Source organism: Mirounga leonina, unplaced genomic scaffold, assembly GCF_011800145.1.
Source record: "Mirounga leonina isolate KUSES-001 unplaced genomic scaffold, KU_Mleo_1.0 Mir_114, whole genome shotgun sequence".
In the NCBI taxonomy this organism is placed as follows: Eukaryota; Metazoa; Chordata; class Mammalia; order Carnivora; family Phocidae; genus Mirounga; species Mirounga leonina.
In genome coordinates this window covers 24575094-24599236 of record NW_023270265.1, presented here as the reverse complement: position 1 = coordinate 24599236, position 24143 = coordinate 24575094, and the positions used below count along the sequence as shown (strand labels likewise).

Genomic DNA, 24143 nt, shown 5'->3' with positions numbered 1-24143 from the left:
ACACCCAAGACAGGATCACTCTAGTGAAAAATCTTATCACCAGGGATGATGTTAGCTAGTCTATATATCCCTCCTCTGTGGGTTCCTTTTGCCCTAGTCTGCTTCCCCATCCCACTCTTGCCCACAGTCTTGGCTTAGATTATTGCAAGATCTAGATCATGGCTAGACCCTACAGTAGTCACCCCAGGGAATGAATAGACCCACCAACAGGTGGACCTATCTCATCCTAAGTCCAGCACACCTGACCTTCTAGAAGGAAGTAGATTTTCTGTACAGACTGGCTTACTCCAAAATGATAAATAAATTATTATTTTTTAATTTTATCTTTTTAAACCTAGCTCCTGGAGATGGTCTTTTGGGCACAAAGTTGACAATAGTAAAGAAAACAATTGAAATTGTTTATTTTCTAAAATTAGGACCAGAAAGTAAGATTATCAGTCTGATTAAAGCTGAGAATTTCTGGGGCCACTGGAAAGTCTCATCCCCTCTGCCTCTGGGGAAATAGTGTCCTTAAGACCGTGAATATAATAAAGCAGGTAATACTTGAGAACAGAGTTCCACCTCTGGCTGATTCTTCCAGGTGCAGCAAAACGGAAAGATGAAGTCCCTGCCAAGGCTAGATAGACCCCCCCACTCCCAGAGGAATTCCATGAGGCCCGTGAGGGTCCCCAACTTCACCCCACTAATCCCCTTCTGCTTTGTTGCTTCTGAAATGCTCATCATCTGCCAGAGGATAATCATTTCATGTGCTGCTTGTCATCAGGCTGTTAAACTTCTTGCTCTTATATATTCATTTTGGCCATTTGGATTTTCCATCTCATTGTCTCTTATCTGCAGTGGAGAATGGTGAAGAAGCTTCAGTGGCTCTTTCCAATGCAAACACAGTTTTTCTCTCCTTTCACAAGGTGACACTGAAGGGGAACAAGGCGGCAAGGGGGCCCCTGGCCCAGACCCCTCACAGCCTGCGGGGCTCAGGCGGAGGGGGCACTTGCGCACGGACCCACCTCCAGCTCGAAGCACAGAACATGACCTCAGTGCATCTCAGAGGGAGCAGCGAGCAGGAAATTCTGACACCACTCCTGGGGGTAACAGCATCACTTCCTGGCCGAGTCCTTAGAAAATTATCCGTTTTGTTTTGTTTTTTTTTAATGTCCTGTGTCTCACCAGACTGTGAACTCCCAAGGACAGAGATAATAATAGCACTAATAGCCACCATTTATTCAGCGCTTACTGTGGGCCCTTCACTGTTCTAAGCATTTAATATACAAGACCTCGGCTAATCCTCATTATTGCTCGGCGAGCTGGGTGCTGCTGCTGGCTTTATTTTAAAGATGAGGATGCTGATACGCAGGGAGGTGAAGTGGCCCAGGGATGAAGCTGGAGTTTGAATCCAGTCCCACCCACTCCAGAGCTTCTGTTCTTACCCCTAGCACCAACCACATTGCCTGTCACCCAGGAGGCATTTCATACAATGGGGTGAAAAGAACAAGTGGAAAACACTTGGATGCCTCCTCCCTGCTTCCCTGCTTTGCCCTCTCTCGCAGCCCCAGCCCATCAGCTCTTCCTAGCCCCAAGACCGCAGCCTGGCCCTTCCAAACAGGCCTCCCACTGAAGGACTCTGGCCTGCTAACTTCGTGGTGCTGCAATGTGGTTCTAGGGGGGGATGAGCTGGTCATAGTTCCGCACAGTGAAAATCCAGAGGACAAGACCAGAGAGAAACCAAGCTTGTCTGCTGAGACTCTCGTGGATGTGGCCATCACTGGCATTAAGACAATGATTTGGTTCACCTCATCAATACATTTCCCTTTTCGTGGCTACCCTCCCTCTCCCTTTGTAGACCACCTGCCCCTGGTCTTGGCTGCTGAGAAAAGAGGCATAAAGTAGATGTGAGGAGAGGCCTGGTCTCCCGGGTGTCCACCAAGAAGGACATAGTATACCTGGATCTTTCCAGGAATCAGAGTCTCAGAGAGCAGAGGGTTCCTAAGGGCGACCAAGACGTAGAGGGACAGAATGGCCTTTGGAGCAGGCAGACCGGGTGCTCCGGCCCAGAGGGGCAGCCTCGGAGAAGGCTCAGCCCTCAAAGCCCGCATTTCTTCATCCATAAACACAAGACGGTCAGCCCTCTTAATTATGAGGACTAATAAGATACAAACATGTAAAGGGCCTACCAGGTTCTCTCCTGGTCTGGCCTGGGGACTGGCCTGAGTTCTTCGGCTCCAGCCCTCCCGTGGGTCTGAAACACAGCATTACACAGAACGGTGGTTAAATGCACAGACTCTAGGGCCACATGTCCTGGCTCGGGGCCTCAGCTCTGAAGCTTCCTGGCTGCACGACTTCATGGTTTTTCTCTATGCCTCAGTTTCTCCAGCTATAAAAGGCGGTGTTCGCTTGTCCGCCCTTCATAGATGTGAGGATGAAAGGAAGCGAAGGGCTGGATGAGTGTCCCCGTGACTAGTAATGTCACAGCTGTGGCAGCAGGGACAGCGTGCTCATGATGGCTCCCCCCTCATCCCCAGAGACAGGGAAGCACCGTCTCTTGCAAGGACTAGTGTGAGGAGGGTCCCCCCAGTCCCTACTCTTCACGCTGGAGCGCCTAACAATGAAGGCCCCAGGAAAGAACCTGGAGCCCTTAGGACCCTGTGCCCTCCCTCAGAATATTCAGAGCCCCCCACACCCTCCATAGGAGAACACTTCTCCCCTGCAAAGATTCAGGAACTCGGGTGTGGGGCCCTGTAGAGGGAGATCAGGGTGAGAACCCCAGTTCCACTACATGGCACCATACACGAGGTACTTAACCTCTCCGGGTCTCAGTTTCCTCATCTGTAAAGTGGGGGGAACAATAGTACCCAATCTGCTAGGGTTGAGGCTTAAATGCAATAATGCATGTAACCCATTGAGAACAGACCCTGGCAAAACGTGAGCCCTCCATAAAGTTGGGCTATAACCCTACTTGTACCGTGCTTTACAGTTTATAAACGTTTTTACATCTCTCCTTTTGACCATCCAATCAAAAGTGGCAGACCCCAGGGGGCCTTCAAATTCATCAAGTGCTAGACATTCCAAAGTAGGAATTAGCCCTGTTTGACGGAAGAACTCAAGGATCAGAAAGAACACATGACAGGCCCAAGACAGGGCCAAGCCTTAGGACACTGGGGAGCATCCCCTTAATCACGGTGGCAGGTTATTTCCCAACCAAGGAAAAAATGTCACCACACCCATGGAGACATTTAATTTTGTTTCAGCCCTGGGGATCTAAGTTATTTCTTTGCCTCAGCTCTGCTGGGTCAACAGCTTTGGTACATGTCACCTCTGAGAAGAGACCACTGTCATAAGGCCAGAGCTTGGATGTTGACATGCTAGAAACAGTTGCCCATTTATTTTCATGCTGCAAACAAATGCCTGGGGTCTGGCCAGGGGCAGGGTGACCTCAGCATAGATGAAAACAGGGCCCTGTTGACAACCCCACCCCCCCAAGCTGGAGGCAAATGGCCCCTCCTCTGTTGTTTTCCAGTATCTTCTCCCTATTAAAATGCAGCCTATGTCAATCCCCTGTTGGAAATTGTGCTTTTGCATATGTTATGAAAGCTGTGACCGTACTCATGTTCCCCAAACACTCATTTGCTGACCCGAGGGATCCCTTTAGCTACGAGTCTCAAAGGCCTGAGTAATCCCCTGATTTCAAAAGACACCCCTTTAAGAAAGCAGCCAAAGCTAAATCTAAGCATCGACAGATGCATCTTCTATGGAAGAGAGCAAAGACTGAGAACTAACAATAGGCCCAAATAAAGATCCTTCTAGTTTATTCTAAAAGAAGAGAATGTGTTCATTAGCTCCCCATAGCCCCACCGTGGAGCTGCCCCAGACCCCTGTGTCCCAACATGTGCTCCATGGAATATTCCATGGATGTGAATAAATAATGCACCAGGGGCAAAAAGGCATTGGAAGAGGGGTGCCATTGTCAAATAAGTTTGAGAAAGTCTGGACTAAAGAAAGTTAAACCAGTGTCCTTCCTTCTCAAGCCTTTGAAAACGCTAATGGAGATGAGCTACAGGAGAAGGGTCCAGAACGCAATGTTTCCCAAATGTTTGACAACCAAAAGCATCTCCCACCCCTGTGGCATGGAGTTGTGCAGTGTGGCCATTCTGGAAATGCCCCCGTCCCCATCCTGAGAACTCCATAAAGGCAAAGTCCGCCTTCTTCACCGTTGCTTCCGTAAACACCTGGCACGGCACCTGTCCTACAGTAGACAGCAATAAAAGTTTGTTGACTTTAATTGAATTCTAAAGCCCTTTTAATTCTAAAGCTGTTTGTCAGCGGCTTTGCAAGGTCTTTGTCCTTGGAATTCTAGCAACAGACTTTAACGCTCCCAAGTGTCCCTGAACACTTGGAGCAGTTTCTACTTTAGCCTCAATTAAATGTAGCTTAAATTCCTGCCCAGGATGTTACTGGCTTCTGAGAACACTTCCCTGGGATGCCTAGCTCTTACCCTCAAAGGCAAGAGAAAAACAATTGGCCACACGAGTTCATGAGCCAGCTCATCCCTTCCCTCATGTGTGGCCTTGAGCAGGGCACAGACTCCGTTTCTCGTGGGAAACGTGACCGTGATGTCTTCCTAGGCTCACCTTGGGGATTTAACGAGAGAGTAGAAGTGACGTATCTGCCACACAGTGAGCCCTTTCTCAATATTAGCTCCTTCCTTCGTCATACTTCCCAAAGTCTGAATGAGTTACAGAGACAGGTGCACCTGCAGACAGGTGCAGCCGAATAGCTTGGGCGAGACCCTTACAGAGGGAAATGCAAACCTCTAACAGACAATTAGTATGAATGCCAAGGAAGGGCTCACAAATGGCCTCCCCCAGAGGCCCAGAAGTGAGTTCCCGGCTAAGCTGGCCCAGCTTACAGAGGTCCTCTGCTGGAGGGAAGGCATCTACACTTAGTCAAAACCACAGAATGCCTGGTACTTGGCCTGAGGTTTTAGCAAATAGTTCGTAACCCGCATCACCAAACTCGGCTTCCCTCTCAGAGCGCTTAAGCTGATCCTGTGCAGTCAGCAGCTCAGAGCCAGCAAAGAGGGAAAGACATATGTGCCCCAGCGTCCCCATTCAGCCACTTAGTAGCAGTGCAATTTGGAACATGCTAATGTCTTCGAGCCTCATTTTCTTTGCCTATAAAATGGGAATCGTGATGCCTATCTCCTCAGAATGTTATTATAAAGATGAAATGAGCTAGAGCAAAATGAAAAGGCTTTATAAACTGCGGAGTGTCCTGCCATTCAAAGAGAAGCTGTTTGGATGCTCTTTCTTGGGACAAGCCCCATGACGTGCCCAGGGCTTCCGAGGTGTGACTGGGGCTGCCCAGGGCAAGGAGGCTCTTCTCTCTGGATCCTGCAACAAAGGCAGTGCCTGTGACCTCCTCCCTGGAGACTTTGCTGACTTTCAGCCCAGCACTCCGACAACCCGCATAGGTTCCCTTCCTTCTTTAAATAAAAGTGACCTTCACTGAGCACATACTACGAGAACTGTGGCACCGGGGGTGATGGGCTATACATCATTGAGTCCTCACGTGGCCCTGTGGTTTGCGAAAGAGTAGCTTCACTTCACACTTAGGGAAACGAAGACTTGGAGACCATGCTGGGGAGAAGGAAAGAGGCAAAGAAAGAGAAACGATCCGTTTTCGAGGGAGATGTCAGTTACTACCTGGTCAATGAATGGAAATGATGAATCATCAACCACTAAATTACTATTATAAGCATTAGGTAGCAACAGAAGAAAATGAGTGTAGAATGATGAAAAACCGAGAGCAAGATGCCAGGTGCACCACGGTTGCAGCTGAGGGGTCACACTCCTAGGAGCGAGCAGTGGGCTTTTAGGTTGATTTGCACATGAATTCATTGCATCTTGTAAGTGGGGGAGGGAGGGCCCAGGTGCCACCGTTAAGGGAGGACAATGGAGGTAAGACTTCGCAGGTGGGATTGGAGGTGCTGGTGACAAGGACCAGCATTTACAGGTAAAGGGACTGGCTGTGCAGGGATCTGGGGTTGGCTGAGTCCAGAGGCTTTGGTGGAGCCCAGAGCATGGGGAGGGAAATTGGGAGGACTGAGACGGAGAAACCAGAGCATAGAAGTGCTTCGCCATCGCCGGGTGCTCTCTTTGGTTTCCAGGCAGCAGAGAGCTGTGTTTCTGTGCAGGGTGTGATACGTGTAGCTGTCTCTGTTCCCTGGTGTAAAGAGGGTCCAAGGATTGCCTCGCAGGGTGGGGTCCCTTGAAGAAGGAATGGTCCCAGCCCGCTCTCTGAGGGTGGATTTGAGCCCTCTGTGTCTCTCTAGGAGCCAGGACCCGGAATATCCTTGCCCTGCGGAGCCTGCCCAAGCCCCAGCTTTCCTAGGCTGGACTCCCAGGCCCCGGAGGCCCCAGGGAGCCTTGCAGCAGAAGCCGGTTCGGGGCGGCCATAAGAGGGCAGGAGAGTGCTGGTAATGGGCACTGCCGCAGCCTCAGCCTCCGCGGAGCAGCGCTGGCCTGACCCACAGCGGGAGGTCCCCGGGAGTCCTGCTGGCGGGCGGGGAGTCTGGGTGGGATGGGGCGGGATGCGGTGGGGCATGGGAAAGAGAGGGAGAGGGAGGGGGGCAAGGCTAACACTGTCCCTTGGGGTAAACGCCATGATGAACACTGGACTATGTCAGACAGACCTGGGTTGGATTCCCAGTTGAACCACTTCCCGGCTGTGTGAGATTGGATGAGTTAACTGACCTCTCTGTGCCTCATTTCCTCTTTCACAAATTAGGAAATGTTAATAGCAAAGTTATTGAGGTGTTCACACCAAAGAAGGTGGGGGGACAGTCCTGCATTGATCCTAAGGCACTGGCCAATGCCTGTCTTACATAGAGGTGCACAGACGGAGGTTTGAATGTGGTCAGGGATGGGGGCTTCTCTCACCTTTACTGGAAGAAAGTCCACTGGGGTCACTCACCTGCAGCTTCCCCAGGGCCTCTCTCTGCTGCTGGACCACACTCCTCACCCCCTTCCCCTCACCCCTTCCCTATCACTCTCCCAGGCAATACCAGGAAACTTGCCTACCCAACCCCTGACTGCGAGGACCTGCCAGGATGTGCCTCCAAGTGTGAGGGTCTCCTCCAGGAATTCCTTCCAGTTTTAGGGCCCCACCTGTGACCTAAGAAGCCTGCACAGGCCACTTCCCCAGGGCAGAGGGAGTCCGGAGTCTATGGGACGCATGCACACACAGAGTCTCAGAGCGCAAACCCCAGAGAAAGTCTTCTCCAGGGAGCTGCCTGGGGAAATCAGGGCTCCAATCCCATTCCTCTTCCACTTTCTACACTTCCCCACTTTTGTCCCTTTAGGATTTTTTTCCCCAAACTACAGGGTTAGGGAGAAGGGTGCTAGGTCCCCTTCACTGACGGCCCTGAGGGATGCTCAGAGAGATGGTGGGGAACAGAGGTGAGGACCACACCTGTATCACTCTCCTTTGGGTTCCCAGCCCCCAACAGGGGGTCTCTCAGTTCACCTTAATACATACTTGTGGACCACAGGTCATCAGATTATGTTCCAATTACCTAGTGACAACTGGGGACCACAAGCTCCCCTGCCCTCACCCCAGACCATGCAAATAGAAGCAGCTGGCCCTGGATCACCTCCTTAATAATCTCTAGGTCCTTACAATTAGGGGGTCATGGACCCCTTTGAGAATCAAATAAAAGCAATCGACCCTTTTCCCCAGAAAAAGCCACCTTCACATTCTTTTCTGCATATATTTTTAGAGAATTTATGGATTCCCCAGCCAAGGGCCACTCATGGGCCCTCCTGGGCAAGATTCCCTGCACCAGCTCCTAGGAGAGCTGCTCAATCAGGAGATCAGGACTGGAACAGACTCCAAGGACTAGAACAGACTCCGCAACCTTAAGCAAATCAACTTGCTTCTGTGGGCCTCGGTTTTCCCATCTGTAAAGTGGGGGCAATGATAATGGCACTGCCCAACTTACCAAGTGGTTTAAGGACCAGATGTGCCAGTGTGCAGATCAGAAGCACAGGGGCTTGTTCTTTTGGGGGCAGCCCCCCTTCTGGGCCCTGACAGGCGTGTACAACCTCTACCCTTGAAGAGGTAATGTTAGAGGTCCAGGCATCTCATCTAGAACATAAAAGGAAGGACTGTATCCTCGGCCCCAATTCTTTCATCCCTCAAGCTCTCTGTCTGTAGGAATACCATGGGCCACCCCGGCTAGATGCTTGGGCTTCTCCCTCTCCGAGGCCCCTGTGGCCATTCCATCACCCCTTAGACATCTCTCGATTCTGTCCTGCTCTCACTCACTCTCTTGTCTGGATGACTCCAACATCCACAACCCCTGTCCACAGTCTTGCCCCTCCAATCCCCTTCTCAAAAGAGTATCACAGGATCTTCCTAAAGCACCAATATGATCATGTCACTCCCCTGCTTCCCCTCCCCTGAAGCTCACCATGGCCTCCAGGATAAAAATCACACAGCTCAACATGACCCACGTGATCTAGCGCACCCCTTTGCCTATCTCTCATACTCCCCAAGGACTTGAGGCTCCTGGATGTGTGCTCCTCTTTCTAGAATGTTCATCCCCAGCCCCCCCCTTCTCTTCCCCATCTCCTCCCCGCCCTTCTCTGGCTCCCATGTGCCCATCACCTCTCCACCTAAACCTCACGTGCTCTGCGAGGCCTTCCTGTCTCCTCTCACAAAGGCCAAGTTAGGAGCCCCTCCCCCGTGCCTCTCTACTCCCTCCATCCCCCGCCCCTGTCAAAGCACCAACCACGCTGGGTTCTAATCACCTATTGCCCCTCAAGCTCCATGAGGACAGAGACCAAGCCTGAATCAGGGCAGCCCCAACCCTTAGCAGTACCTGGCCTGTGGTAGACAGATGCTCCAGAGAAGTGTGTTGACTGGGTATGTGGATGGTTTATCCGGGCACAGAAGCCACGGCATTTGAGGACTACGCCCACCCTGCAGTGCTCAAGGACAGCACCGTTCTCGGTCCCCTTCCCTGCTCCCCTCTGTGTGGCCCATTCCTTTTCCTGTAGAAAACCTTTATCCCGGCACTGAGCTGCAGAGAACCTTGGAACCCAATAAATTGAACAAATAAGAATAAGCAGAGCTAAGCTTTGAATGCCCCAGGAGCTCTGCTAAGCTCTTTAAGTGGGGGACATTTGATTTAATCCTCAACAACAGGCATATGAGGCTACTGACCCATTTCACAGACTAGGAAGCCAAGGCATGGAGAAGTTCAGGGGTTTTCCTAGGCCCTCACAGCTGGCTGCCACATCTGGGCTGTCCAATCCGAGAGAGACTTACCCTCCCCACTACTGGCTGGTCATACCCAACCACCCCCCGGGTCATGCAGCAGATTTGTAGGGATCCGGATTGCAGCTCAGACCTCCACTCTGGGCCCGGGTCCTCGTCCTTGCCACCGGCCTCCCCTGGGCAGCCCAAGCCCAGACGATGCCACTCTTTGCCTCTCCCCTAACACCCTGCTGACTGCACAGCCCGAGGTGCTTCCTCACAGCTGAGCTCTTCTCCCGAGGCTGCCAGACCCCACGGGCATGACACGAGGCCCCCGCTCCCACCAGCTCCTACCCCGGAGGCGGCAGCAGGCAGTGAGGACGGCTCACGGCGGCAGGAACCCAGTTCCTCAGAGGCTCGGCTGGGACTGTATCACAGCCCCCAGGATCTCATCCCAAACCTCTCTCCTGCAAGCTGCCCAGCTTCGAGCTGCAACCCATCCCCCTCTCTTTTTGTGTGCCCTCTCCCTGAGCCAGAAGGCTCCAGAGTCCCCAGCAGAGAGATTTCCTGACCAAGCCCTGGGGGCTGGCGGAGGGGGGTGGGGGTTGGGGGTTGCCTGGGGAGGTGCCTCCAGGGTGGGAGGCGGAGACGGGCTCTGGGCCCCCTTCCCCACTTCTACTAGAGAGGCCCAGCCGTCAGTCTGTTTCATGTGACAGAATTCCACGTATGCTTTTGTTTGAACAAAAGGTTCTTTCTGAGTGTGAGAAAGCCTTCGAGCCCTGAAGTGGGATCAAACCCTCAGCAGGTTCTGCACTCCCTCCAAGCCTCGGTCTTAACATTAGTGCCCGGCCAGACCGATTCCATCCCCTTTCCTGTTGTCACCTTGCAGATATTTATAGCATCAGTGTGGCCACCAGAGAGCGTAAGGGGTTTTTAGGCTAAACCAATTAAACTCTCGCCCATAAGTCATGTCTCCCGGATGGCTTCTGCTGCCCTTCTCTGAACTTGTTCTATCTTCATTATCTCGGCTCTTCATGGTGGGGGGAGGGCACCGCCCAGGAGTTCACACATGGGTTACTGGGGGATGTCTGCCTCTCTTTCCAGCCCCACCTGCATCCTTCTGCCCAACAGCACTTCTCGATCCATGGCCTGGGCCATGCTGTCTACCCCCTTGTAAACTGGGAAGCAGAATAAACTCAAGAAGGGGACATTGGTCTTTTCCTCCTTTCTCTCTTTGCTCCCTCCAATCTACAAATATCAAGCATCTATGCTGTGGGGAACACACGGCCGGCACCTCAAGAGGGCAACACGCAAAGATGATTGACTTCCAGGATGGGCCCCCCAGCCCTACAGTCTGGTAGAAGATGGTGTGAAACATTTCCAAGGGTTGATCGTGAGCCCAAGGATTCATGAAGATAGAACAAGGGATCTAGGAGGTTAAGGCAATGATACTATGTTCTCATTTCTTGTCTAAATCAAAAATAAAATATTTACTTTTTTAAATGGGATGGTGTGAGTGCTCTGAAGGCATGCCATGAGAACACACCCACCGAGTCAGCTGAGATCAGGAAAGCTTGCTCATGACTCAGTCCCCAGCCCGTTGGCTCATCGTGTAACCGACCACTGAGAACCATCCTGGTAGTTTTGGCCATCACGCAGTATTAAATTCTTTTTATGCTTAGTCATACTCAGCTTAATTTACACCCAGTATGGACCATTGGTTTAAGACAAGAAGCATAAGGAACACTGAGATGGAAATATGATATCCAGTTAATGAGGAACATAAAAAACAGAATAATTCTCAGAATTTTCCCAGTACTCCATAAACCATTGCTAAAAAGGGCAAACACACAGTGGCAATTATAACCAATTTGGCCTTTTTATTTATTAAGAATAAAGATGATCCACTACTGTAATGTGTTTTTGAAAAGTGTTTATAAATAGCAGTTTCAAGCTTTCTCTTTAGTCTCAATATACAATGGAAGAAAACCCTTTACATTTAAAAAACAAGTTGATTTTTCAAAACATAAAAATTTCAGTAACTCCAAGTAAAAGGTCCTAAAAAAACCAGCTTTTGATGCTGCAACTTATAATTACAACTTGCATTTTAAAATATAATTGGTCTCCAAATGAAACATCAAATTACAATTTTGTCAACAAATCACCTTTTTGCATAATTAACTTAAAGCAAATTAGCCATTATTTATCACGTATTCAATGGAGAAAATGCCCAAATTCATCTTTAAACATTATGGATATAATTAAAGAATGATTAAAATAAACTTTATAATACAATCTTTAATAATACCCTGATCTAAAATTATATTATTACATTTAAAAATTACTCTCTTGCATACCACAGAAAAATTACAAAATTATTTTTAAAAATTCATTAGTGTTGTTCTCTAAATTTTTCCAGTTTTTTTTCTTTCTGGGTTCCATGACAGATTTGCATTTGTGAGCCCCTGTAGTTAGATAAATTTGTATGCCTACTTCTGGCCAATGAGTTAGGAAGTGGAAGTTTCTAGACCTTCCAAACTTCCTTTTCCCTCCAGCACAATGACTGGTGACATTTGAGATGATGGCTGTTCCACCAGTTGGGGTCCCTAGGCCACCACGATGAGAACAGCACTCCTGTTGTCCCATAATGGACATGTTGACCAAGCAAGAAAGAAAACTGTTCTAAGCCAATGAGATTTGGAGCCTATTTGTTACTGTATCTTACCCAAACCTATCTTGGCTGATATAATTCACATGTGGGACTGTGGAGATTATCTATCACTTTATTCCTAGATAATCTCTAACCCTAGAAATAATAGTAGAGTGGGTAGATCTTGGATCTTGGGGAAAAACACATGTGTCTGTGGATCCTGTAGCTTGGACAGGTTACTTTACTTTTCTGAACTTAGTTTCCTCATTTTTAAATACCTGCATAATACCTACCTCGACTGGTTGGCAAAAGGATTAGAATAACATATGGAAAAGTTCTTGTATCAAGTCTAACATATAGACACTTTAGAAATAGAAGCCATTATAGATATTTTAGTAAACTTCTTTCCTCTTCCCAGCACCTCTTGTCCATGTCCCTTTCCTGTGGCAAACTACTCCTCCCCCTCTCTAATCATGTGATTCTTTTTTTTTTTTTAAAGATTTTATTTATTTGACAGAGAGAGATAGCGAGAGCAGGAACACAAGCAGGGAGAGTGGGAGAGGGAGAAGAAGGCTTCCCATGGAGCAGGGAGCCCGATGTGGGACTCGATCCCGGGATCCCGGGATCATGACCTGAGCCGAAGGCAGACGCTTAACGACTGAGCCACCCAGGCGCCCTAATCATGTGATTCTAATGAGAGTGCCAATCACAGTGGCCCATGCCCTGGGAGACAGGATGAGCATGTAACCAAGTTCTCACCAATCCCCCTCCCCATTCACAGTGATTGGTCAAAGGGCTGGGCATGTGACCCAAGCATCGCCAATCAGGACACTTCTGTGGGATTTGATATAAGGACAATGAGAGACAGGTTTCATCCTCCACAGAGAGCAACCAATGATATCATAAACTTAGAGCTGACAGCGGTATTATTCCCTACCACATAGATAAAACTCTTCAATGAAAGAAGGGAGAAGAGCCAAGAGAAGAAGTGAAAAGGAGGGAAGAAAAAAAGAGGGGAAAAGGGGGAGAGAGGATGAGAAAGAGAGAGAGAGATGAACTTTCATCATAGTTACTCTGGATCCATCCAGCCTTATCTGATGCCAACAAATACCGCTTTATTCTTAGTTATATGAGTCAATAAATTCCTCATGGGTTAAGCTAGTTTGTGTTGAGTTTCTGTTGTTTGCAATCAAAAGCATCTCAGTGAGTTCAGACATGCACACAGAACCATAGCACAATCCAGGCAGAACTTGATAAGCACCACAGGAGACATACCAAAGGTGAGCAAAAATACAGGGGAGGGAGTAGTCAGGTCTGACTGGCTAAAGCAGGTGATGATCAGGAAGGGTTTCCTAAGGGAGGTGGCATTTCAGGCAGAGCCTTCAAGAAGGGTAACCTCTCAATGGGTGTTGTTGTATTTATTTATTTTACCTTTTTAAGCACTGAGAACATACATCATCTCCCCACCTCATCCCTTTCAGACCTGGACAATAAATCTAGGAGGCAATGTGAATTTTCCCTCCTTTCCTATGATGAAAGATTAAATTTGTGTTAAAGAAAACATTTAGAAAGTTTCCAGAGAGACCTTTCTTAAGCTCTGTAGTTTCCCCACATCTCCCACTACCCCTAAATACTGATCAGGTGTCAACAAAGTGACAGGTAATGGGGAAACACAGGTAAACAAGGCTGACACACCTCCCAACTTCATGGTCCACTGGGAGAGGGTGGGGGATGAGACATCATGAATATTGGTGAGAGCCACGAGAGAAAGCAACAAGGAGCAAGATGGAAAATAACTGGGGGATAGAGGGTGAGGCATCCATCTCATATAGGATGTCAAAAGCCTTTCTAAGGTTTCAGAAAAGAAGCCTTATTTTCCTTCAGAAAAGAAGGAGGCAGTCATAAATGAGAGGAAGCTCATCGGGGCAAAGGGACCAGTGTGTTTGGAGGCTCAGAGGTGGAAGGAGCAGAATTTTAGGGGAACTGAAGGAAGAGCAATGTGGATACAGCATGGTAACAAGGACCCTGGAGGGGATGAGCCTGACAGATAGCCAAGGGCTCAAGCACGCATCTTGACAGCCATGAAAGGAACTGGGGTTTATTTTATGGGTGTAGAAAATTCCCATATAGTTTCAAGCTGGGGAATGACAAGATCTCTCCCATCCCCATCACTATAAGCCCATATCCTAACTTTTGCCCCACCAGCCCCACGTGGAGGGATCTAAGGACCTCACTCACCTGACTGGTTCCTCTAGCTTCCTCCTGGAAGTGCCATTGTCTCTGTCCTGGTGGCTGGGCCCCCATTGTCCTGGTGCTCAAGCTCCAGTCTTGATTACTTGCCCTGCAGCCCATTTTCTCTGAGATTGGGGCCTCCCTGTTCTCATCACTTTTCCTGGCCTAGAATATTTCAAAGTATCAAACCAATGCATCTGAATCAGAATCACCCAAGGAGCTTGTGCAAAACCAACTCCCAAGAGAGGCTGATTGGGCATGCCTGGGTTGTAGAAGCTTCTGAAGGCTTCAGAAGAACCTCCTGGTATCCTTCCCCAGGACTGACCCTCTGCCTGCTGGTTCGTCTGCTTTGCCTTCAGACCACCGGCCCAGGGTTCCCCCAACTTCCCAGACTCTGAGTAGCCAACGCCCATCTTCCAGGCCCATACCCCCAGCTATTTCTTGCAGGACATTTTCCTGAGTGCCTGACATCTGTATGAACCACCAATACCTATCTATCACTCCTCCCCAGAGCCCCTAGATGGTCAACTTCTCATCCCTTGCAGCTTGGGATCCACAAGCCCTATAGGCAGATCTACTTCCCACCCACATTGCCTCATGGCTAAACACATGGGCTTTATGGTTGGGCAGGTCTGAGTCTGAATCCTGGCATTGCTACAGACCAGCTGGGTGGCCTTAGGCAAGTTACTCTCTTTGAGTTTCAGTCTCTTGTCTGGGAAATGAAGTAATAGTGACTATCTTACCCTTTTGCCACGAAGATTAAATGAAATAATACATTTAGTCATTGGCAGTATATAGCCAGCGCTCAATAAATGTTAGTTACTGTTGCTATTATTACTGTTGACATGATTATTATTATTCCTGGCCAGGTATGATTAGCTTGACAACCAAGCTCCTGTTCTTTTAAGCGATGATAGAAGCCTTCCTCCTGACATAAGCTTCTTCTCCCTGCTGTCCCTCCCTGAATGAGGACACTGGTCCAGGGGCTGCGGTATGGTATTTCAGGACACAGAAAATGGCAGGAAGCGAGTCCCTCCAGGAACCAGTCATCCCCTCCCCCCGGGTAGAGCACATGGCCTGTGCTGATTTTTTGGGATGAAGAGGGTATGAGCCCCTGTTGCCTCCTCCCATTTCTGCTTCCCTGGCTAAAATCTATTTTTGTCAGCTTTGTACTCCCCTGAGCTATTTGGCTTCAGGGAACAGCTTCTCCGGGGGGAAAAAAAACCCCACATAACCTCTAAGCCTCTCTCTCAAGTCAATTGAAAGAGTGGTTCTGCTGCTTTGGCACCTTGGTGTACTCCAGTTGGGAGACCAGCTGTCGGGATGCTGGGGCCGAGGAGCTGGGCTGAGGCATGCACACCCCCATCCCACCCCCGGCTGGGAGAGGAGCACATTTTCTCCAAACCCCAACTATCTGGGGGTGGCCTGAGCACTCCAGGCTCCAGAGACAGGGCCAAGGTGGACACAAACCCACATGTGAGCCATCCCCTTACCTGGCACCTACGGGCCATGTCAGGAAGTGAGCTGCCCAGAACCGCACCTATTAGAGCTGGCGAAGCCACAGCAATCATCTCTTGCAGTCTGTCCGGTGAACAGCTGGGGAGCTGACGCCAGAGAGGAAGGCACTCTCTGAGCCCTCGGTGAGGCAAAACCACAGCTCCTGGCCTCACAGTGACCTCCCTGGGGGACTCACTGGCTGGGCTCCTCAGCCAGGTCATCTGTTGCCTGGAGTAACAGCCACATCTGGCTGCACCAGCGCCCCTCTCCAGCCATCTGGTTGGCCCCTGGCCCCACTCTGTTTCCTGCCAGCATCTCCTTCCTGATTGTTTTCTTACGGGAAGAGCCAGAGGGGCCAGGCAGAGCCACAGCTATTGAATGGCCCTTCTGAAGAGCAGACTGTTATTCCAGCAGCTCTGGAATGTCTAGAAGGATGAAATGGACCTGCTGTTTGCAGGAATGGGGAGTGATCTGGGCCTGGAGTTAGCCCCGTGTATATTATGAGGTCAGAATTCTTCCACGGTTCCACATCCCAGATTTCAAAGCCTGTGTGCCTCATTTTCATGCCTGCGCCTCTTCATGCCCCTGGGAGGTTAAGGCTAGGGGGCTTTCAAGCCACCACAGCCCAGAGATGACCAGCTGAGGATCAACCAGTCAACTGAGCAGGTTGGCCGTGAGCTCCCGTTCTTCTATCTTGAATCGAAGTTTTGGAAACCACTTTAGTTCCACGTTCCTGGGCCAGACACCATGGACAGAATGAGATTTACTATATGTGTGATGCAGAGAGTACCTCAGAATGTATGGGGCTTCCAAATAGAGGGCCACACCAGCCTACACAGCATCTTGGTACAAAGCAGCCAAAAGTTCCCCTTCCACAATTCATTTTGCTTCCAGCTATTAAAAAATTGTTGTGATATATTGATTTTGTTAGCTCAAGATACCTGATTGCCAGGAAACTATGGTAATTCATTAACAAACCCAGGACCGATGGCACAGCACGGCCTCTTACCTCAGACCCTTCCAAAGTGGCCCTGTCCAGGCCTGTGGTCTTCCTTTTCCATTCCCTGAACAGCTGGCTCAGCCTGGGATGGACAGCTTGTGGTGACTCACAAACTCGAGGAACAGATCGAGGGCACCCTGTGCTAGGGCCCTAAGTGCCTCCTCCGCTCTCCCCAGCACAAGGAAATGGCCAGAGGCCCCACGTAGAGATAGGAGCTCAGGCTGACATCTGCTGGGAACAGGAAGAACGGGGCAGGAGGCTGGGAGCTGCTCCTGGCAATGTAGATAGGCGGTGTTGAAGGGGTGGTGCGTATAGAGGCCAGCCAGCACGGAGGACTGTAGGGAGAGCAATAAATGGGGCAGAAAGCTAAATGCATGCAGAAAGCACTGAGACTCTACTCCCAGGGTCTTTCTCTAAGCAAGGAAAGGAATATCCTAACTAACTTCTCTAGATGGAAAACAGATTCCTGGGTATGATTCTCCTCCACAGGCTGAGGATAGAAGTACCAAACTCCCGGATACTCCCCACCAAAATCTCTCCCCATAGGGGAAGAAGAGAGAACCCAGACCCTGGAGACTTAAAATTTATTTCCACCTTCCCTTAGGAACCAGAAAACATTGCTCCCACTTCTCCTCACTCACCCCACCAGCCCTCCCTCCATCCATCTGGGCCTTCACCCTTGTCACTGCCTCTGGGCTCATTATCTGCCCACTCATATTCAGAATGATTTCATTAACGTCATCGCAAATGCAGTCATGAAGAACTTATTAAGGAAGTTTGAACCGACCAATGCTTCCCACAAAGAGCCAACTTAAATACCAAGCAAAATATCCATTTACAGTGTCAAAGAAAACCCCAAATGCATAGGGTCAAAGAAATATTGTTGCTCCTGGCCGATGCAGAGGGTACTGCCAGAGAAGCTGCAAGAAAATTATTAATATCTGTTTTTGGGAAACATGGATTAAAAATAAACAGCCATGGTTGAGGGCAGACATGTGACGATGGAGCGAATATGAAAAGCAAGTGCAAGGATGTTCAGTCACAAATTTTGAGCCTGAATGATCAAGCTTTATTTGTTCTCTGTATGGCTCATAATTTTAACCTTTTATTATGCAAAGCAGCCAGTTTGGTTTTACATTGCCAAAGGAAGCTTGGATGACTAACAGATCACATCTGTCAATCACTTCATCTGTGAAAAGGTGGGCTAGCCTGAAAGAGATTTTTTAAGTTACTTTCAACGTTTTGGACCTGGAGACACAGGCACCCAAAGTCGTCATTCTCTCCCAAAAGCTGATGCAGAGGAAAACTTACGATGGGAAAGGAGAGTACAGAGGATGATCCAAGATAATCCCTGGGGTCCCAGGGAAGAAAGCCTCCCTGCATGCCAGTGAACTGCCTTCAGCATCCAGAGGTTCAGGGTAGAGGTTGAGCTGCCAAGCCAGAGGATTTAGTCTTCCTTGCTCCTTAGGAGCTCTCCAGGGTCCTGGACAGCCTCTGCATGAAACTGCCTGACCTACTGGATCCTCAGGCCATGAGCTGGGCTGTAGTCTCTGCCTTCCTGGCTTTTACCCTCCAGATACCAGCTACACCTAATATGAACAGCCTGCCAGTGTCTGCATTCTCTGCAGTCTTACACGACACGTAAAAGCAATGTAGCTGAAAAGAAGCTAGATTTTCACATCAGACATGGGTTTGAATCTCAGTTCTACCACTCACTATGTGAGTTGAAAACGTTACCTCTTCTCCTTGAGCTTCAACTCTCTTTTCTATAAAATTAGATAACAACATTCGCCTTTTAGGGTTGTAAAATTTTTTTAAAGTTGGTGAATATTAAATACTTATCTTGTGCCAGACATAAAGCAAGTTTCAATAACCAATGCATGACATTATGATGCATGTCAGCTTCAATGTTGTGCCTGGGCTGCTTTAGCAACCTGTCAATCCCTGGACTGGTGACCCCATTCCCTGTTCTTGAGTTAGGACTCAGTGGTTGCAAGCAAGAGAAAATGGGCATGGGCTTATGTAAAAAAAAGGGGGGGTGGCATTACAAGGACATGGTGGTGTCTAAGGGAAGCCAAGAGCCTGAGTACACCACACCTCAGTGCACCTACCACCTAGGATGGTAAACTGGGAGTGGGGAGGTCACCAGCACCCTTCACCTTCTCCCATCTCTGCTCCTCTCTGGCATCTCTTTATTCCACCTGTAGACAATTGTCTCTGTTCTTCCATCCACTTGGCATAAAATGCACTCTGGTGTTCATGAGTATTCACTTTATAGGTCTAAGTAAATACTGCCCCAAACTTGCTCCATTTTCTCAGTTCTGATTCTTGTTTATTGGAAGAGAAAATAAGATTGGGCCTATTTGGAAAGACCCCTGGTTAAAACAAGCCAGAGTGGGGGCAGGTCACCCAGCAGGAACATGGCTACTGGTCCTTCCCAGGAGAAACAGGGTGAACACATATCAAATATGGTCACTTGGGTTTCCAATGCAAACCACCTTCAGGTACCAGTTGATGCATAAAAGCTGCTAAATTATTTTTTTGATAGATAAATAGATACAGATAGAAGATAGATAGATAGATGATAGATAGATAGATAGATAGATAGATAGATAGATAGATAGATAGGATTTTGGAAGTGATAGAGGCAAAGGTATGTCAGCCACATATTTTCAAAATGTGTTTTTCTGGGGTGCATGGGTGGCTCAGTCATTAAGCATCTGCCTTCTGCTCAGGTCGTGATCCCAGGGTCCTGGGATCGAGCCCCGCATCAGGCTCCCTGCTCAGCTAGAAGCCTGCTTCTCCCTCTCCCACTCCCCCTGTTTGTGTTCCCTCTCTTGCTGTCTCTCTCTCTGTCAAATAAATAAATAAAATCTTAAAAATAAATAAATAAATAAATTAATTAATTAATTAATTAATTAATTAATTAAAATGTGCTTTTCTGGGGCACCTGGGTGGCTCAGTCAGTTAAGCATCTGCCTTCAGCTCAAGTCATGATTCCAGGATCCTGGGATCAAGCCCCATATCAGGCTCCCTGCTCAGCAGACCCTGTTTCTCCTTCTCCTCCCTGCTCATGCTCTCTTTCACTATCTCTGTCTCTGTCTCTCTCTCTCTCTCAAATAAATAAATAAATAATTTTAAAAATAAAATAAAAAATAAATAAAATGTGTTTTTCTTGTCATCAGACTCATAGAGAATAAAAAGCTAATGGTCTTGTCATAGTGAGACTTACCAACACTATTCAATAACTTTCATTGTGTGGGGCCATGGTGGGAAACATGGAAGACATAAGCTTTGCCCAGAAGCCCCCAAAGGCATGCCATCCTGTGTCCCCGACAGGGCAGGAGGTCAGAGTGACCTGGTCTATTGGTTTCTCAGTCTGTGTACCACAGACAATGCGACCCTGAAGGAGATACTCCTGACCAAGAAAGACTGCCATACATAGAGCTGAACTTAGAATCTGTCTCCATACAGCCTGTTCTAGGATAAATGTCTGGGCTCAAAGGACTTAACTGCATAACCTCATTCTCCACACTCTTGGGACACTTCTCTGCATCCTTTTTCCTACCAGTATGTCCTAACAACCTCGCCACAGCCTCTGTTACCTGTCTAGTCAGTGCTTCTCAATTTAGCCGGCCATCAGAATCATTAGAGAGTATTTAAAATATGGAGATCCTTAGACCACCCCCACCCCCACCCCCACCCCCAGAGATTGTTTCGAAAGCTGGGGGTGGGGTGGGGGGGATAGGGAGGAACTTATTTTTAAACAGCTTCCCTAGGTGATTTGGATTTACATCAGACTTGAGAGCCCTGAACCAGAGTAAAGAGTCTCTTAGCACAAACGTTAAGTTAAGGCTCTATTATGCTAAGCCTGGGGGTAAAGGCTTTAGATATGATTTCTATGAACTGCTTCTGCTTCACTCCTCAAAGGGAAAAGATGGCTTTCTCGTCTGTGGCACTGGCAAGCTTGCCAGAGCGCAATGCCTTGGGGATTGCCCCAGATCGATCAACAGAACGATTGCTTCCGTACAATGAAGGGTGATGTCCCATTTTCCCAAGAGCCCTCAGAAGAATGGTACCCATAAGCCTGCAATTGGAGAAGAACAATGTTTTAGGAAAAGACAGCTACATGAACGCCCATGGGACCATGGGGCAGGGACTAGCCTGTGATTACAGGCCATAGTCCGCATTGAGCCCCTGTTTATATAATCCAACAGCCAGGACTAATTGCTAAGGACCAATTGGTAATGGAAAAGTGAGAGGCAGAGAGGCTTTGGGGCTAGGTGGGAGAGGACAGTTAGGACCGGCAGAGAATCAGGGCAGCTGGACCACAAGCAGAGAGTATGGTAGAGCTTGAGGGGACAGGGAAGCTCAGAGGAAACTCAAGGCTAAATTAGAGGGAGCAGAGAACTAGACATAAACACTAACTTCTCAGGAATCTAGGAGAGGATACTGGCAGAAACAAGCTGACCTCAGCTGGCCGACGGAGGCTTATAGACTTGAGTAATTTCAGGGGAAATTTCAGGAGAAGAGCTCGCAGAGCTCTCCAGAAACAGATTTTGGCCTTAGCCGCAAACTTGCCTCTAACAAGCTGTATGACCTTGGACAAGCTGCCAAGCCTCCCCGGGTCTCAGTTTCTCCATCAGGAAAATGGCAGAGCGGGAGTGGTGGATCTCCAGGTTCTGTTCCAGGTCCGAGACGGAGTGATGCTGCCACCGAGTGGGGGAGACTCAGCCCAAGCCACTCCGTGTGCTGGAATCTCCCCCTCACCCCAGGCAGGGCCCTGTGGGGACACCTCACGCTCAGATCCCCCACACTGAGGGGACCACCCCTAATGACTGGGGGGAAGAGAGTGGCAGCCTGGGAGGGAGCCATGGAGGTGGGGAGCCCCAAGGGGTGTCACAGTCATCTGGGGAGCAGAGGGGTCTACAGCATAAGGAAACCTGAGGCCAGACCCACATTCCCATCGTGGGCTTCTCCCCACAACGCCCACCCTCAAGGATCTCAAGGAACCCTGCAAAGAGTGCTCAGTACTTCTAGCGGCAGAAGGGAAACCCTAACTCTGCTCATGATCAGGTTAAGCAGGCCGACCGGGGCTTCAGGTTTTTTGCTCTGGGCTGGAATGGCCCCATCCCGGTGTAGTAACTGGCTAAGCTGGCAGCCACCCATGCCTTTGGTGGATGAAAAGCAGATGCTGAATTACAACTTCCTCATGCAGTCTGTTTGGTAGCTGTGGGGTCTGCTTCAGTCAGTGGCTGGTGGGAGAAACAGAAACCACAGCAGTTATTTTAGCGGAGAGAATTTAATCTAGAGAGTTGGTTCGAGCCATATTGGATGGGAAAGAGAGTGAGTAACTACAAAGGCAGCTGCCGGCGCCAGGGCAGGGGCAGAGGGCCAGCCACCAGCACCAAGGTGCAGACGCTTGTAAGCAGGGCTGCAGTGGGAGGAGCGGGGAGCCGGGCATCTGCCGCCCAGCTGATGTATCTGAGCAGGCCCAGGGAGGCTGATTCTAGAAGTGTGCCAGAAAGGCTAGAAACTGGAACTAACTTCTGCTGCCAGGATGCAGGACCTCCGTTAGGGTGAGGCTGACAGGAACAAGAAGCAAATCAGGAAGAAGCAAGAAACAATTCCCTCCTCTTCTTGCCTTCTTGTCCCTTTCCAGCCTCCCCACTGGCCCAGCCGGGGCACCACATAGCTGAATGTACTCGAATGGGGTTGGCTGGGTGACCATACTGGGCCATCTGTTTGGCAGCCATGGGCCCCAGCAGTGAGGGAGAATTCAGGAGGCGAAGGGGTGGGGGGGCAGTGTGAAACTCAGCTAAAGCTTGCTTTGATGCGATGCTTAAGGACCCAGTAACTAGGTTTGGGGTGAGACCCAAGCTCGGGATGGCAGTGGTGCCTCAGTAACTCAGGGCTGGACAACCCCACTCTAGAGACGGGAAACTGGACAAAGGCTGGCCTGCGGCCTCATCCCTTTGGGTGTCCACGCTTCTTCCTCTGGGGGGAGCCGCAGACCTGGAGGAAGTGAGTCCTCCATGCAGGTGTGGAGGAGAGGTGAGCACCCCCTGCCCCCAGGGGGCCTACTTCCACCTCCACCAGCTATTGCCCTTGCTGGGTCAAACCCGCTCACCGCTGGAAGGAGAAGCTAAGAGCTCCTTTTCTTGTCTTAGTGATGTCGGTGATGGGCCAGAGCCACGTGTCAAACTTCGCACTGGCCCCTTCTGACTAACTCCATCGCCGTAGGGGCGCCAAGTCTGGGAAGCCGCTGCCTGTGTAGACCAGGTGTGGAAATGTGACCCAGTGGAGCAGCCACACTGTGTGCCATGGGCCCTCAGCCTTTACCACGTCAGTGTGGCGGCCCGACCTCCCCCCGGCCAGAGCTGCAGCCTGCCCGCCCCACTTCCCCCCCCCCCCCAGGACAAGCAGTGATGGAATCAGCGGCGCTCGCCAATGCCTGATGGGCTGTGAGTAGCCCCATTCCCCTGCTCCTGAGGGGCCTGTCTGCGCTCTTTCCAGAAGAATTAGATTCCCCTCCTGCCTTCCAAGTCTCCCTTCCCCACCCCCACAGCTGTGTTGCCTGGGATCCCCTCCTGGGCCTCATCATCCTCATCTGGGGGACTGAGACCCCCAGGAAATGGTGAAAAGGAGAGGAGCCTCAGGTTCAGACGGGAGCTGGCCCCCGAAGAGGACCCAGCCAGGGACGACGTGTGGGCTCCGGCCTCCCCCTCTGCAGGCGGCCCCAGAGGCCCCCACGGGAAGCGCCCACAGCCAGGCTGCCCTTTGGAGTCTGGCCGGCCGCTCGGGCTTGAGGTTTCTCTGAGCAGGGCTGTGGCTGTGCTTAGGTTGGTATGTTTTCCCTGAAAATGTCACACCCATATCTACATGACACCAGCCCTTTGAGCTCTGAGCATACTTTTGAAAAGGAAAAATCCAGGTCAGACAGTCACCATCCAAGCAAGGTTTCAAAGGACTTTCCATTCCCCAAGCCCTTCCCTTTGAACTTGGCCAAAACTTTCCTCCTCGGCTGATATTTCTTCCTCAGAAGGATAACCCCAAGGTGAAAATTGCCGGGAAGCATTCACCGCAAGTGGGTGGAGTTGTTTTCGAGGCGGATGAGTCAGTGAGGAAAAGTCCTGGCAGCCCAGTCCTGCTGGCGACGGCCCGACTCCGTGCCAAAGCCTTGCTAGTCGCTCATGCCATGAGCTGCCACTCGGAGAACTTCCCTCGTGGAACCACAACTGGGCCAAGTCACCACACCGGCCTCGCCTCCCCGTGCTCCCTGATGTGGCCCTGCGGTGCGTGGGCCGTCCACAGAGCTCCAGCTCCGCCATGCGCCCCAGCCACACGGGGCTGGCAGGCAGCACCAAGATCTGTGTCACCACCCCAGGTCTCTTCCCTGTATCCTCGGGTCACCCATGCCCACATGCCCGGGGCCCCTGGCTCGGTCGGCCAGTTCTGGCTCATTCCTCTCTGGGGGGCTTTCCTCGTAGCAGGTGGCGGGACTGCACATTG

At 50.0% G+C, this 24143-nt stretch overlaps 1 long non-coding RNA gene across 1 annotated transcript; it reads right to left on the bottom strand.

Annotated features, from left to right (window-relative positions):
- Positions 1–465: 465 nt before the first annotated feature.
- LOC118024693 lies at positions 466–15723 on the bottom strand. Its single transcript, XR_004683176.1, has 3 exons — positions 15628–15723; positions 2169–2233; positions 466–831 (listed from the first exon to the last, which is right to left on the bottom strand). It is a non-coding gene; the product is annotated as an uncharacterized LOC118024693 (long non-coding RNA).
- Positions 15724–24143: the final 8420 nt, after the last annotated feature.